Source organism: Scylla paramamosain, unplaced genomic scaffold (assembly GCF_035594125.1).
Source record: "Scylla paramamosain isolate STU-SP2022 unplaced genomic scaffold, ASM3559412v1 Contig6, whole genome shotgun sequence".
Lineage (NCBI taxonomy): Eukaryota > Metazoa > Arthropoda > Malacostraca > Decapoda > Portunidae > Scylla > Scylla paramamosain.
In genome coordinates this window covers 840,001-857,053 of record NW_026973671.1, presented here as the reverse complement: position 1 = coordinate 857,053, position 17,053 = coordinate 840,001, and the positions used below count along the sequence as shown (strand labels likewise).

Genomic DNA, 17,053 nt, shown 5'->3' with positions numbered 1-17,053 from the left:
TTCATAATGTTGGTAGTAAAGGAGAGGGGAAATGTGCGTATGGTGGAGTTCAGGAAGGGATGGGTAGTGATACAATGATACGTAGGGTAGGGTTATGAAAGAGATTGGTAGTGATGTTTGCTACTCCTTTACTAATTCATAATGCTAATAGTATAAGAGGGACACGTGTTTAATTAGGGTGGAGTTTAGTGATAGCGATGACATCCAAGTGTGAGTGGCATGAGCGTCTCCTGTCAGGGCGTTCAAGGTCGATGCAGAGACTGGCAGGGTGAGGCATTATTTAGAACGCGCTATCGAAAGGGCAGTTTGAAGCTTCACCTCACTGTAACTCCACTCCTCGTCCTTCTGTTCTTTCAGTCATTCTCTGCTGTCTTAACCTTCTCTCCCTGCCTCGCCAGACATCGCCAGTAAACAGGTGGTAATGTAGCTTGAGGCAAAGGGCTTACATTAAGCTCTCGTCAAGAAGAGGGTGAAAATTGACTAACAGGAGGAGGATAGCGAGGTGAAGTTCCTTTCGGTCAGTGTTTGAGCCAAGAATCGCGTCTGCAGTTGATAATGGTTCACGATACTTTTTCTTGTCAGGGTTCTTGGTCGTCTCCTTGCTCTTGTTGATCAGTAACATTTTTCCGGTGTAACAAAACAATACTGAATCCCGAAGGTTTATAAGGCATGGCAATCCTGAACCGAAAATCGGCACCACGCATGATTCTTCTGGGCTCGGCGGCACAGCCAGGCGTATGACGCAGTGTGAGTTCTGCCGGGCTGATTCTTCCCTATACGGGCTTCCCTTGGCGCTCCTCGTTCTATAATACTCAAATCGTTTCTTACCGCGTCTTAAAAGATTATATTAGTGGTATTATATATCAGTTAGTAGCCTCTTGATGGCTGTGATCCAGCGCGACACGTTGGTACGCTGCGCGGCGCTAACAGGTCACGGAGAGAGTTGACGCTTAGTGGCACTGAGCGAGTGATGGGTGATTGTGTGCGCGGCTCGCCACTTCCCCCGCCCGAGGAAGTTCAGAGGACCGACTTGTAGACTTGTAACTATGTAGCTTCGCCCTTATAGTTTTTGAAAAAAGTTAATGCAGTGCAGTTGATTACTACTGAAATAGTACTCCATGTTTTTACCGAGATTAGTGTGGCGGGGAATGTTGCAGAGTTGATACATGAATGGGAGTTTTAGTACAAGCGAACATTAGTTTGGCGACAACCACCTGTGAGTGTCTTGTGATCGCGTAGTGCTGCCTCCAGGTGCTGGCAGGCCCCTGTGGTGATGGGGGCCGCGCTGCACATACTGCTGCTCATCGCTCACGCAGCCCTCGCCGCCGCCACCAAGGCAGGTGAGTACAGCACAGGTGAACGCAGGGCGGCTCTCGGCCCGGGCTGCTACTGGCGGGCGAGGCTGACACGCACTGCCTCTCCTGTGGGATTATATTTGTAACTGTAATTGTCACACCTAATTTACTGAGTAGATAACAATTGCAAAGATATTGGCGTTTTTTTTTTTTTACTCATTTTTCATTTTTTTCTTCAAATTTTGATGTTTGTTGGAAGCACCTCGGCAAACAAAACTATTTTTCTTTTATATTTTCAAAAGCTAACAGCCAGCCGATGCGCTTTCAATTAATCTGTTTGACGTTTCTGTTGTAAATCACCAGTTTATCTCTGCCTCCTCCTCCTCCTCCTCCTCCTCCTCCTCCTCCTCCTCCTCCTCCTCCTCCTCCTCCTCTACCTTCCCTCCAGAGCTAGCGATTTGCAACTGAAAAATGAAAGTAGATTAAAAACAAAAGGAAAAATGAACTAAAATGATGATTGTAAGGTATCATTAAGAGGGATTTGTGATGGAAATGGTAGGCACGGTAATGTAAAGGTCAATATCTATGCATAGTTACATATTGATTTATCGTAGTCGACCTCCCAAGTGAGACAGACAGGTGTAGTTTCGTAATGGTGCCGCCACTGTAGGGAAGACGTGGTATACTTTGTTAATCTTTTATTGTGATGCAGCACTTTGGCCACGTCACGTCATATTAGTTATTATTGGGCTGCGTCTGTCTGTCCGCAGTTAGTTACTCAGTTATCACAATACTCACCTTAGTTATTAGTTGGTGGGTCGCGTCTGTCAGTCTACCAGCAGTGATTTACCGACACATCTATCACAATAGTCACTTTCATTATTACTCACTGGGTTGTCTCTCTCAGTCTACCAGGAGTTACTGAGTTACCACGATGCGGGCTTCATGTAGACATTAATTATTTTACGTTTACATGCGTTATTTCAGTTTGCCTTAGTTGCACGTTTGTGTGTGTGTGTGTGTGTGTGTGTGTGTGTGTGTGTGTGGTGTGTTTGTGTGTTAGACTTTTGAAATAGCTCAAAGGAAAGCAAGTGTTAAGCGTTTTTACAGAGATACAGTGTCCTGAGTTGGTTACACAATCACCACGGTCTCGCCTGTTCATGCCTCCACCATTGTGCGTGTGTTAGACTGTATTGGAATTATAGAACTAGCACATAAGAAAATGTTGAGTTTCTGGAACACGCGAGTACCTATGATTTCTGGAACTGTTTCTTGTTGCAATCCTTAGTCTCGCTTGTTCTTACCTCCAGGAAATTGTTGAAGCAGAAGATATTGAAGTAACCTTGAAACCTGGAAGCTAAAAAGGCTAACAGTTTTTTAGATGCACTGAAAATGCTCTGTATTTTTAAGCAGACTGGAAAATGTTACGTTTTTTTGAGAAAAAAAAATCCCAACTCTTTTTGGCAAGACTGAAAAAGGGCCAACATTTTTTGACAATATTTAAGTGAGTGGTTACTAAGTCTTGCTTCATGTGTGTGTGTGTGTGTGTGTGTGTGTGTAACCCTACATCGTATCTCTATTTTTAATAGACAGTAGTGGAAATGAGTGAGGTTTTCAGGGGTATTTATCAAGGACAGCGCATCATCAATGAGAAGACACGCATGAAAACCCGACCTGAGTCTGGTCTTTGATAAAGGTTCTGGTGAGAAAACAAGCAAAGCAAAATAACTTTTAACACATCTAAACATATTACAAAGGTTACAAGGGTGATTTTTTTTTCTCAACCAATGAACTTTATTCTTAAACCTTTCGTCTTATTCTTGCAATTAACAGGCTCAAGTCGAAGTTACTGTAGTTTTCAAAGGTTATTAATGATTTTAGGGATAGAGTATTAATGACCATGCATCTTCAATGGGAAAACACGCATGAAAACCCGACCAATTATCTGTGTGGCCTTTGATAATAGTTCTGATGAGAGAACAAAGCGTTTAAGAACGCGAGCCATTAAGCGCTCTCCCTTGTTATAAGCTCTTTGTGTGCTGGCAGACTGCAATGAATGAAGTACAGCGAATGTAGCAAGGTAGATTTTACAAGCGAAAATGTGAGGTTTGTTTTATTTTGAGTTGCTTGCAGTGCCTATGGTTAACCCTGAGGAAGATGCTATAATCTCATGGAGTTATTTAGTTTAACCACTACGCTGTGTAATGAATGAAATGTAACAAATATAGCTAAATTTTTTTTTTACAAACTGAGATGCGAACTTTGTTTTATTTTGAGTTAATTTTTTTTTTATGTAGGAGGGACACCGGCCAAGGGCAACAAAACTGTAATAAAGAAAAAGGCCTACTGAAGTGCCGATCTCCGAACAGAATCAAAAGCGGTAGTCAAAAATTACAGGATAAGTGTCTTGAAGCCTCCCTCTTGAAAGATCTCAAGTCATAGGAAGGAGAAAATACTGAAGCAGGAAGGGAGCTCCAGAGTTTACCTACAGTTAATTCAAAGGAAGATGCTATGATTTCATGGTTATTTAGTTTAATAAATACGCGGTGTAATAAATTAAATATAGCAAATGTAGCATGTTGTTTTTACAGACGAAGATGTTAAGGGTTGCTTACATTTAAGTAACGGAGTCCCAAAAACTAAGCTATAGAAACGTGGTATAACTTTTAGAGGTAACTTAGCTCAATCACTACACGGGGCAATAATGTAGCAAAATATTTTTAGAGAAAAGATATGATTCTTTCTATTCAAAGTTAGTTGTAGTGTCTATAACTAACCAATAGAAAGATGATATAATTTGAAGAGGTAATTTAGTTCAGTCAATACACGGTCTCAAGTTAGTTCCGTGAGGGTGCTGGCAGACTGCTCTGAATTGTGGTAGAGACTTGCAGAAGGAAAAGGAAGGAAAGGTAGCAAGAAATAGAAAAAAAAAAAGATATCAAACAGCTTTCCAATATACAGGCGTTTATTTCTTAAGGTGATTTCTTTCTTAATCGTTACTGTGCTGTCACGTTTGTTCTTACCTGCTTTGTGTGTGTGTGTGTGTGTGTGTGTGTGTGTGTGTGTGTGTGTGTGTTTCGTAGGTTATGATGATATAATACCAGTGCCGTTATGTATATTTAACTCTTAGAAAAAAAAAATGTTCCTAAACGGTTATAAGCATTTCTCTAAGCAATTTCCCTCGAGAGAAAAATATGGCAACCGCTTTCCTACATACAAGTAAAGGCATAACTTCTAGAATTAATATCCGTCATAATCATTAACCTATCTCACTATCTCTCAATTCTTACCTTCTTGTGTGTGTGTTAGCAGACTATAGTACTTCCAGTGTAGCGTGCATTGCCTCCCTCACTCACTCTCTCGCTAGGGATACAAAAGGCACCTCATGCTGGGAAAACACAACGTATGATCGCCAGTTCCCTTGTGTTGGGGCTTAACAGGAGGTTGTTCCTTACCATTAGCGACCGTGCCAGGGAAATGACCGCGACGTTACGAGGTGCAAACTTTGTGAAGAATGCTGCCGCTACTTTTTCCTCTCTTCCTACCTGGGATAAACTTTGCGGGTGTGAAAGGAAATCTGAAAAAAAACGGTGCTGGGTTTGCGGGTGGAGGGAAGGAAAGAGGAGGTGTGGTGTGGTGGGTAAAAAGTGCAATGTTGAAGGAAGGAAAGTTATGTGTTCGAGTTGAAGGGAAAGAAGTGGAAATGAAGTTAACGAAGTGGGGAAGAAAGTGAGAGTGAGAGTGAGAAAGAAAGAAAGAAAGAGGAAAAGAGAAGGAGAGAAGAGAAGTCCGGATTTGTGCTGAGTGAATCTGAAATTAATTAAGTTACGCAAAGGCTAGTAATAACACACACACACACACACACACACACACACACACACACACACACACACACACATACACACACACACACACACATGCGCGCACAGGTAGATAGATAAATACATTGATAGATTGACACCACACCGTACCACACACACACACACACACACACACACACACACACACACACACACACACACACACACACACACACCTATACATTACCTCATAAATACACACATACGCATCAAACTCAAACGTATTAGTCATACACGCACGATATAAATTTGGCCAACAAACTACGCAGGGACATGCAAAGCGTACACTGCACAACACAACACCACACTTCATTACACAGCTGGGAGGTGCGTGTGTGTGTAGTAATGCATACTTTTATTTACTTTCTTGTTGTCCTCGTTATTTTTCTCCAGCTATTGTTGTTGTTCGGCTCCTGTCTTTTCTTCGTCCTCATCCTTTTTTGATCCTGTTCTTGATCTTATTCTTGTTCTTCTTTTTTTCTTCTTTTCAACTACTACTACTACTACTACTACTACTACTACTACTACTACTACTACTACTACTACTACTACTACTATGAAATAATGTGTAAAAATTGTATCACACTTAAAATTTGCCATTATCTACGTCTAGAGTGGACATGTTACTAAACCACCACCACCACCACCACCACCACCACCACCACATACACACGCACTTAATAGACTCCGCCTCGTGAAAAGTGCGCTATGTTTTGATGATAATTTTTCCCCCGTGAGGTATTTGCGTGAAAGGGAGCAGCGGCGCGGCGTGTGTAATATGATCGATGGCAAATTGAAGAGTCTAGGGTGTGGGAGATAAAAAATAGTGTTGGCAGGGAGTTAATTTTGACGTGAGCCTCGGGGCGGACGGGGCTGGGCGAGTGCTGCTTATGATGTTAATGCTGTCACGGGGCGGGGAGTGCTGGGCTTGCCTTGCTTGGGGGAATGGGGGAGGGGGGGGTGAAACACGCTATGGTTATATGTACCGTACCGTACTTTGATAAACACGCTATGGGTAGACTGTTATACTTTGTTACTCGTGTGATTTTGCTGCTGGTTGTTGTTGGAGAGTGGATGTGTTGTTCTTTGTGTTCTTTGTTGGTGGTTTTTGTGTTTTGATTTATTTTTATGCAGTATTTGTGTATTTCCGGGATGTAAACTATATTTGTAATAGTGAAATGTTAAAGGCTGCTGCTGTGGATTTTAACTTAAAGTATGGAAAATGAAAATGTGCCTTTAAAACTCAGACATTATATATAAAATGGATACGTGCTATGTATATTTTCGGTGTTCTTATGGTAAAGTGTTGGTGAATGCCTCCATAGACTTAACAATGTATGGAAAGTACCTGTGTGCAAACTTAAGTGATATTTTTGAAGGATAAGTGTGTTATTGAATGTTCAGAGGATGTTATAGATGGATGTTCTTTGAAATATAGAAAATGTTAACGTGCCTTGAATCATAAACTGAAATACTGTTGTTCTTGGTGTATAAAGTGAAGGATGTTGCTCTTAATGCTGAAAAACAGAACGTTGAATATTGTAATGGCTAAAATTTCAAATAATACTCAGTGGAAAGTGTAAATGTGAAGAGAATCTCAGCAGAAAATGACTAGATACTGTGGAGGAAATTGTGGTGATTCGGTGAAGAAAAAGTAATGTATAAAACTGAAAACTAAACACAAGTGAATAGCAGAATAAAAAGACTACAAAGGGAAAATTAGATTGGAGAAGGAAAGTGCAGTAGAAAAGTAAAATTAGATCTCGAGAAGAGGAAAACGTAGGTAAACGGATGTAAAGGGAGAAAGAAAGAATGATACAATTTAACTCCACGAAAAGAAAGTCGGCTAAAAAGAAAAAACCTAGACTTGAAAGTAAAAAAAGAAGAAAATAGAATTCCAGTGAAAAAGACTAAAAAATGGAAACATGCCGGAGTAAAAAGCGACTCAAAAAAAAATAAATAAAAAATAAGCAAGACATTTCTATTCCCAAAAGAGAGAGAGGAAAAAAAAGTTGATAACCAGGAGATGGAAAGAGAAAATGGAATCCGACGAAAAAAAAATGCTTCTAAGGAAAAAAAAAAAAAGGAGAGGTAGAAGACCAGACATTAAGGAAGAAAACTTACTAGACACAGATAAAAAAAAAAAACGCAATTCCAGAAAAGAAATCTCCGAAGAAAAAAAAAGGTGAGGTTTCGAAAAAAAAATATTAACCATGATAAGGAAAGAAAAGAAGGAAAAAAAACGAAATACTGATAAAAAAAAAAGTCACTGTAAAGGCAAAATGAGAAAAAAAGAACGAAATTATTTTATTACCGGGAAAAGATGATAAGAAAAAAAAAAGCAACAAAGAAGAAACCAAATCCTGTTAAAGAAAACATGAAAGAAGGAAAAAAAGAAGGAAAGAAAGAAAAGAAGCGAAATTCCAGCAAAAGGAAAGTCAAAAGGGTGAAAAAAGGCTCTGAAGGGGAAAATAAAGAAAGTAAATTAGGACTACATCAAAACACGAGATAGATAAGCGACGAGGGAAAAAAATAAGGAAACGAAATTACAGGAAAAAAAAGACGCGAAAAGGGAAAAGATCGAAAAAATAAATTACCTACGAGAGGAAAGAAAGAAAAGAAAAAAAATAACAACAGAAAAACACGAAACAAAATTGAAAGAAAAGTTACTCGTTAAAGGAAAAAAAAAGAAAAAAGAAAAAAGTACATACAAGTTTCTAATGACAGAAAAACAAGAAAATGTACGACAGGCAAAATTACATAATGATGAAAAAAAGTTCAGAGATGAAAAGAAAAAAAAAACGTTAGGGTAAGATCTTAGGAAAAGCAACAGCAAATAATGAAGAGTGATAAGAAGAAAAGACTGGAAAATTTAACGATCAGGTGAAATCGTGTGATAGGAAAAGAAAACCACATATGGAGAAAGAAATCGTACCTGATAACGAGAGAGAGAGAGAGAGAGAGAGAGAGAGAGAGAGAGAGAGAGAGAGAGAGAGAGAGAGAGAGGCAAAAAAGACTAGAAGAAACCGACTTGGTAAAGGAAAAAAAGAGGAAAAAAGTGACATTGGAAAACGAGATCTCGGGGAAAAAACAAAAGGTAAGCTAGTAATACAAAAAATAAATAAATAAATAAAAGGGAAAAAACTAGAGGTGAGAGACGGGAATCACATGTCAAAAAAAAAAAAACGGAGATAACAAGAACACAAAGAAAAAAGTGGGAAAAAGGAAACGGAATAAAAAAAAGAAACAGGAAAAAAAGTCAAGAATAAGACTAGAAGAAAGAGGAGTAAAAAAAAAGAGGAGGAAAAAGGAGAAAAGAAAGAAAATAGAAAAGAAAAGAAAAAGAGAGGAAGAAAGAACAAAGAGACAAGAAAGAATTGAGAACTAGACGAGAGAGAAAGAGAGAGAGAGAGAGAGAGAGAGAGAGAGAGAGAGAGAGAGAGAGAGAGAGAGAGAGAGAGAGAGGAGCAACAAGAAAAACGTGACAAGAAGAAAGGGACATAAGAAAACAACAACAACAACAACAATAGCAACAAAAGTGTCAAGAAAACGAGACATCGAAAAAGAAAACGGAGAAAGAAGCGGCAGCAGATAACCACACGAGCTGAAGAAAACGTAACAAGTAAATGGGGAGACTCGGCTAGACTTAGCGAGGCTTGGCGGAGTAAGGAGGGATAATGTGCCTCGATATTGGAAGGCAGTGATTGGCAGCGAGATTATTGGTGACTGAAAATTTCATAGAGTAAAGAAATTGGCGGCAAGTATATTAAGTGCGAGATAATAAGCTGACACGAATACCACCTTTGTGAGAGGAGGGGAGTGAGAGAGAGGGAGGGGTATGACACTAAAGAGAGTAAGAAAAAAAATCAGGTAAAGAAAAAGGTTAAAATTCTAGAGGTGAAGAAAAAAAGTGGAAATTCTTAAAAAAAATAAGGAAAGATGAAGGAAAAAGGAAAGAGTGAGAGATAAAAAGAGAGGGAGAAACAAAAGAAGAAAAAAAGGGAGAACACGAGAAGACTGAAAAGATCAAACGATAAAAAGGAAGAAAAGAAAAAAAAACAGAGAGAGAGAGAGAGAGAGAGAGAGAGAGAGAGAGAGAGAGAGAGAGAGAGAGAGAGAGAAGCCCCGTATGATATGATGTGATTGTGTGACGCCGCTCAGTGTTGGGTGCTGTGTGGTACTGATCAATATCAACACGAGCTCTTCTTTACGTGAATACTGTGCGTTAGTGAGGTGAGGGGCGTAACACTGCATAGAGAAGGCTTGTGCTTGCTTCCTTTACGCGAATACTGGCTTAGTGAGTGTCAATGGTGTAAGATGGTGAGGTACAGGAATTGATGGTGCTTACGGGATCTGCTTGGCTTGATTGTGAGAGATTTAATGTTTGTTGTGCAGCTTTCTGGTTTTGTGTTTTTTTTTTTCCCTTGAGTTGCGACAATAATCTCTTAAACTCGTGTCTCAAGTTTGGTATTGTGTCCGTAATCTCTTCCTTCTGAGATGCACGAGTGTCATAATCAAGTTTTCGTGTTTCTGTTTGTCTTTTCCTCCTCCTATTTGTTGCTGAATCTCGACAGTTGATAATTGGATTCGAAATTGTCTTTTTGGATGTGGTACTTTGCTTTCTCTCTCTCTCTCTCTCTCTCTCTCTCTCTCTCTCTCTCTCTCTCTCTCTCTCTCTCTCTCTCTCTCTCTCTCTCTCTCAACGAAGCTTATATATTTTTTTGTTTGTCTTTTTTTTGGCTCCTGCAGGGTGAAGTGTTTCGCTGCCTTGTTTAAATTCCTTTCAGCGGGTTCAAATAAAAGCTATGTTTTTTTTTCAATGATGTTTTATGGTTCTATTAGTAGGAGAAAAGTGTCTGAGTAATTCTAGACCATGAATAAGAAACTAAACCGATAATTCGCTTGATCGGTTTCTTTAAAACAGTCATTATGAGAGAACAAAATTACAAAATAGTGAGTCAGCCAGAAAAAGCTTTTGGTACTTTTTAAGTTAGTTTTATTGTTCAAGTGATACAAAGAAAGCTAAAAAAATTAACACCATTAATTGTAAAGATAATCATGGCTATTAATTCGTATAGTTTCAAATCCAATCCTTTTCAGAGAACGGCTACAAAAATACAGGTCTTTGTCATGCATGAGGCAGCCAGTGCAGAGCAAATTAGCAACAGAATGATGCATAATTGAATGAGCAAATAGCGAGTTTTTAAAAGAAAGTAGAGAAGTGGACGAACATGGAGCAGGTAAACACAACATTTATGAAGGTAAATACAAGTAAAGGAAAGACGCTAGGAATATGTGGAGGTGAATAATGAAAGTAATGCACGAAGGCTGAGTTAGGAATGGCATAGTAGGAGTAATTTACGTCTCTGAGGGAGGACTGTGAATGGAGATTAAGTAGTTGAGTGAATGGGCAAGGGAAAACTAATTAGGGGGTTAAGGAAAGTTGTGTGCTTAGTACTTAAGTAACGCTCCATTTCCTGCTTGTTTATTTATTTGTTTGTTTATTTAGTTTGTGTCTACGTATGTTGTATTGACATTTATACCAGTATGTTTTGTTTTTTCTTTCTTTTAATGTCTCTTTTCTTTCTCATTTTTACCTTATTTCTTTTCTTTTGTTTATTTTGTGTATTTACTTTTTCAGTCGTAGAAGAAACTGATCCTTGGCTTCGAAAAATTAAAAACAGCACTTGTACCTTCCTATAACATTGCACTACAACACTTAAACCAGCAAGACTGTAAGAGTGTGACGACTTTCTGAGTGAGGATCATCCTTCCTGATGCCTCGTAGTGCTCCATCGCGGCCCTCAACCTCCCTCCAGCTCTCATAGCCCCGGAATCCCGAACGATCCCTTAAGTCTTAGGTCCATATTCTGAAACACTTCTGCCTGCACGTCGACTACTTTCAGAAGGCTTTATTTGAAGTGAAGCGTGTCTCTAAGGGTATCTTTATGGTTCTAGTGACAGATTAACAAGAATTTTGCATTACTGAATGGAGAAACACACTTGAGAACCCGACAAATTGTTTTCAAAAGGGTGTAGTTAAAGTGACGCGGGTTTTTAAAAGATGTTTTTTAAAGGTTTTGCTGATAGGTGAACAAAATATTCATGTTATTAACTCTGGAAACACACTTGAAAACCCGGTAATTATTTTCAAAAGTTAGTAATTGAAGTGACGCGGATATTTGAAGATGTTTTTTCAAGGTTTTAGTGATAGATGAACAAGATTTTTACATTATTGACATCGGAAACACTTTTGAGAACCCTGCTAATGACCTCTCTTAACTTTGAAAACAGTCACGTTGAGAGAGCAGTATTTCTGAACACGGGTGATGGCCCTGGCAGGTACATCGCGTCTCTTTCTCCCTCCAGCCGTGAAAGCCTTGGGAGTTTGAACGATCCTCTAATCGCCTCCTACGGTGAGATTTAATCCGGGAGTTTACGAGTTCACGTGGCCGATCCTCCCTCCAATCCCGGTCTTGTCTGTCTTATGTTGTAATTAAAGACTCGAAATTATGATGTGGTGTTAAGTGTTTTCGCAGGTAATATATTTAGTGTTTATTGGATAGAGGTGTAAGTTATTAGTAATGTAAGGTTGTAAATTAATGCTGCTTTTTTTTATTCAAGTTTTCTTACCTGACTCCTCTCTCTCTCTCTCTCTCTCTCTCTCTCTCTCTCTCTCTCTCTCTCTCTCTCTCTCTCTCTCTCTCTCTCTCTCTCTCTGTGTGTGTGTGTGTGTGTGTGTGTGTGTGTGTGTGTGTGTGTGTGTGTGTGTGTGTTTCTTTACGTCTGTCTGTTTTTCTTTGTCTGTCTGTCTGTCTGTGTCTGTCTGTCTGTCTGTCTGTCTGTCTCGTGTTATCGCGGAATTTGTTTTTTTATCATCTATTTCTTGCAGTTATCAGTATTTGTTTGTCCGTCTGTCGGTTTGTCTCGCTGTTTCCAGAAGTCGGTCTAGTGTGTAACTTTCTGCATCACAATGTTTTTATTGATCTGGTGTTGTTGCTGTTATTATTATTATTATTATTATTATTATTATTATTATTATTATTATTATTATTATTATTATTATTATATTTAGTTTTCAATGTTCATTCTTGCATTCCACATTCATCATAAAAAAAAAGATTTTACCCAAATCTGATCGCTATTGTTTCTTTCATTTAGCTTCTTTCATATGACAACAACAACAACAGTAGCAACAACAACATCAACAACAACAAAAACAACAAATGGAAAAACTAGACAGACGTGTTATTAGAAACGTGAAATTGTTGTAACTTATTTTGTTGGTAGGATTTTTTGTTGTGCTTTTTTCTCTCACTTGCCCTTCATATTTGTTTTCCTTTTAGCCAGAAGGTAATCACTTTCACATGAAACAACACCAACAACGAGATGAATTTGTTTGAAGTGTTTTTGTTGGGAGGAATACTGACGGTCCTTAAGTTTTTTTCTTCCTCTTCTTTTCTTCCTTTAAGAGATGTGGAATTGAATTGTTTTTGTCTGCAGAAATCTAGAATGTTGGTTAAGTTTTACGTCCCTTTCCTTCCTTTTGTTATTATTATTACTATTATTGTTGTTGTTGTTGTTGTTGTTGTTGTTGTTGTTGTTGTTGTTATAAGTAATAGGAGTAGTAATCGTCGTCGTCGTCGTAGCAATAGTAATAGTCGTATTATTATTATTTTTATTATTATTAGTTGTAGAAGTCGAAGTAGTAGTAGTAGTAGTAGTAGTAGTAGTAGTAGTAGCTTTTTTAGGGACAAGGTTCAATGATAACGTTTCACACACGTGGACATAATTATTTACATTTACTTATTTATTTATTTATTTACCTATCTTTTATGTGTTTACCGTGCCTTCACTGGAAGCCGCGGGTGTGATCAGTGTAATTCATGGCAAATGCTTCGTTAATGAGGGTGAATTTGTACAAGTCCTGCGTTTAATCGAATTTGGGATTGGGTCATTATCGTCTCTCGTCTAATTAACCTGCGCATTACGTGGATCCACCAGGTAAATAATATTCGCACTGATCACACCTGCCTACCTGCCTTGTGTCCTTCGTAACCCTGCCCTGTTCCTAAAACCTGAATCTGAATTTCTCCTCACCCTTGTTTTCCCTTAAATTTTCTTCTCCACCAAGGGCTAAGGACTAACTGTGTGTGTGTGTGTGTGTGTGTGTGTGTGTGTGTGTGTGCTGCTTTTTGTCTGGGCCGCCTCGTGTTTGATTGCCAGCCTGTTATATAGAAATAGATAGAATAGTCTTCCCTTGTAATTATTTTGAACTGTTTTCTTTTATCTTGTTTTCATGTGGTGCTTTCATCTGTTTCCTTTGTTACTCTCACCTTTTCCCTGATCTCTTCCTACTTGTTTTCCTTTATTTATCTTTGTTTTGTACTGAATATTTCTTGCCTTCATCTGGTGACCTCCCTGCCTTTTGAGACCGTCACCTTCTCCTTAAATCACCCTCTATCTTCTCTCGTCACCCTTCTCTTCCTTTTCTTTTCCACTGCCCTAACTTGCCACTAAACCCTACCTCGCTTTTTCCTATTTGTGTCTTTCCTTACTATTTTTCCACAGCCTGCATTATTTATCCTTGTCTCACTTTGTTTTCCTTTGTTTCTCCCTGTTTCCTTTGCAGACTTCCTATGTAATCTTCCTTGATTCCTCTTGTCTATGTACCTTGTAAATTTCCTGCTCTTGTTTTCCTTTCCCTGGTTTCCTCTTTTCTCCTTTGTAAACTTCATAACGTATCTCCCTTATTTCCTCTTGTTTCCCTTTGTTTATCTTTCAACCCTCATGCACTGTCCTCTTTGCCAACCCTTATCTCCCCCTCCCCTTGTAACTCGCTTGTTCACCTTGCAGTCTGCGCCTTACCCTCCCCCTCTCCCCTCTTAACACCGTCCCTATCTCCTTATCTACCCTTGTTTTCCCGTTATTTCCACTTATCTTGCCTTATTGTATTAATTTTTTTTTCCTTGCTTGTAATTTTAATGGCCTGTTTCCCTTGTTTATCCCTTGTTTCCCCTTACACTGTTGTCTCGTCTTCCTTCCCTACCCTTTGCAACCTTGTTATTTTTGTGCCTTTTTCTTACCCCCTTTTAACATTGCTTCCCCTGTTTCCCCTTGCCATTTGCCTTGTTTTCCTTGTTACCTGGTGTCCTTTTCCCCTCGTGTTTCCCTTGTCTTCCTCTTGAACCGTTCTATCTCTCCCCTTTTAACATTGCTGTCTCTGTTTCCCCTTCCATATTCCACTTATTTCTTTTGTAACATTGCTGTCCTTTTGACCTTCCTTTGGTTATTAGCCTTTTATCATTTCCTATCCTGATTCCTCATGTTTATTTTGTCTCGTCTTCTTTTCCCTTTTTCATGTAACCCTGGTGGCCTCCTCTTCTCTCGTCGCCTCTTGTCTTCTCTTGTCTTGTAAATCATGTGGCCTTGTTCCTATTACCTCTATTGTCTCTGTTGTCCTTGTCTTCCTTCATCTTTTTTTTTCAGTTCTCGTCTCACATTTTCCTTTGTATTGTAAGAGTTCTGTCCTCACCCTTCGTCTTTCCTGTTTTCCCTGTATGCCTTATGACTCTTCTCGTCACCCCTCGCCTCTTCCTTGTCTTCCCTGTAACTCTGGTATCCCTGCCGACCTCCTATAGTTCTCTTGTCTTTGTCTGTATTGAAGATAAACAATAGGATCCAGAATTGTTGAGTGCAGTAATTATGATGCAGTATAATGCTTCCTGCTGCCCCTAATTCCTCGCTATTATTATTTGTGTAGGAGACAGACAAACAGATAAAGACTCGGGTATTGTTCTTTGACATTATTCTGTTCTACTATAACATTTCGTATTATTTAAATATGTTCGGTTTTTTTTTTTTATTTCTATGGAAGTGAAATAGAAGAATCTAGCTTTGGTATCTCACATTATTTCCATCTAGTCCAACATTTCGTATCTCTTACTACTACCACCACCACCACCACCACCACCACCACCACCACGTACTGAATATAATAAAATCAAGAACTATTTTCAGACATTTTGATCTAAATATACCTCATTTCACTTGACTTCACTTCCCCATCACTCATGCTTACGGTCATCAGGGAGATGGAGGAGTGTCTTAAAAGATCTGACGCGGGGGAATGAAATGAGTTTGTTTGTGTGTCTGTTTGTCTTTCTTCATTATATTCTCATTGATTAATCTTTCCTTTTTGTTCCTTTTTCTTTTCAGTACCGATTATGTGTCTGCTCTCCTCTGTCTGTGTGTATCTGTCTGTCTGTCTGTCTGTCTAATTGTCTTTCACTATTATTCTTATTGGTTTTGTTTTCTTATTTTCTTTATTGATTATGTGTGTCTATTCCTCTCTGTGTGTATTTTTGTCTTTATTTCTATTTATTTATTTTTTTTAGTCACGATTCCTGTCTGTTTTCAATCCCATTAACGTTTTCTTTCATTTTTTTTCATTATTTGTACTTTGTTATTTATTCATAGTTATTTTTATTAAGATATGTACTTCTTTGCTTGAATCTCTCTCTCTCTCTCTCTCTCTCTCTCTCTCTCTCTCTCTCTCTCTCTCTCTCTCTCTCTCTCTCTCTCTCTCTCTCTCTCTCTCTCTCTCTCTCTCTCTCTTCTATCGATGACAGGTGAGGTAACTTTGCCTCCGTGCTCCTCGCCCACACCTTCCCCTGCAATACTTGATGTGCTCTTGTCTCGTACCTGCCTCCTTCGTCTCTTGTTTCCCTCTTTTCCTGGAGCGTATCTACCTGTGTGTGTGTGTGTGTGTGTGTGTGTGTGTGTGTTTGTGTGTGTGTGAGGCTTTTAGATTCTTTACTATTCCTCTCAGCGTTTCCTCTCTCTCTCTCTCTCTCTCTCTCTCTCTCTCTCTCTCTCTCTCTCTCTCTCTCTCTCTCTCTCTCTCTCTCTCTCTCTCTCTCTCTCTGTGTGTGTGTGTGTGTGTGTGTGTGTGTGTGTGTGTGTGTGTGTGTGTGTGTGTGTGTGTTCTCTCTCCCTTATCTTCAACTTTATTTATCTGCCTATGTCTGACTGTCCCTCTGTCTCCCAATCTCTACACCTATTTGTTTCGATCTGCTTGTATGTATGTATGTATGTATGTATGTATGTATGTATGTATGTATGTCTCAGCCTCATTTCACCACAGGATTTTTTTTCCGATACAAGTATGTGCGTATGTTTGAGCAGCCTTCTTTCATCTCTATTTCGGAGACACACGAAAAAAAAAAACGAAAGAAAATATTTATAATGTTAGTCGCAGTCGCTCTCAATATTTTCATTCACGCATTTTGCTTTTAATTATCACATAAATTGAACAACTGCAAGAACAAAAACAACAGCAGCAACAAGAACAACAACAACAACAATAACAACAACAACAACAACAACAACAGTATTCTCTTTCTCAGATATGAATAACACTCATATACGCAGTCTCGTGTATTATTCTGTATAAAAGATAACAAAACCACATTTTGGTGCTCTCTTCATGTCTTCATGAAATGCATCACTCGATTCATGACACGCATAACACACATCTTCATTCCATTCCTCACACAACACCCTCCTCGCTAATAAACACCAAAATATAACATGCATTACCTCGTAATGATATGTAAGACTTCATAATACACACATTGATGCATTGCACTTTATTACAGTCATTCATCCTTTCACTCCCACATAAACATTCACAGCATCATGAGGAACACCGCATAACACATGAACAATAATGATAAAGTATAGCAATTTTTAATAATCATGATATTCGTATTCACATCATCATATACTATACTTCAACAAGACATTGATAATATGCACCTCTTGATACATAATTCGCAAGCACCTTTTTTTTGTTAAGACTTCATAGGATTACGAGTAACAGTGTAAAACATCATA

General features: G+C 38.8%; 1 protein-coding gene across 6 annotated transcripts in view; it reads left to right on the top strand.

Moving 5' to 3' along the window:
• Positions 1-948: 948 nt before the first annotated feature.
• LOC135096750 (GTP-binding protein 10 homolog) overlaps positions 949-17,053 on the top strand; it is an 80,692-nt gene continuing 64,587 nt past the window's right edge. For all 6 annotated transcript variants that reach the window (XM_063998492.1, XM_063998489.1, XM_063998493.1 and 3 more), the window contains exon 1: positions 949-1,340. The gene's annotated coding sequence lies outside the window, so the exon portion shown is untranslated. The remainder of the gene's footprint in view (positions 1,341-17,053) is intronic.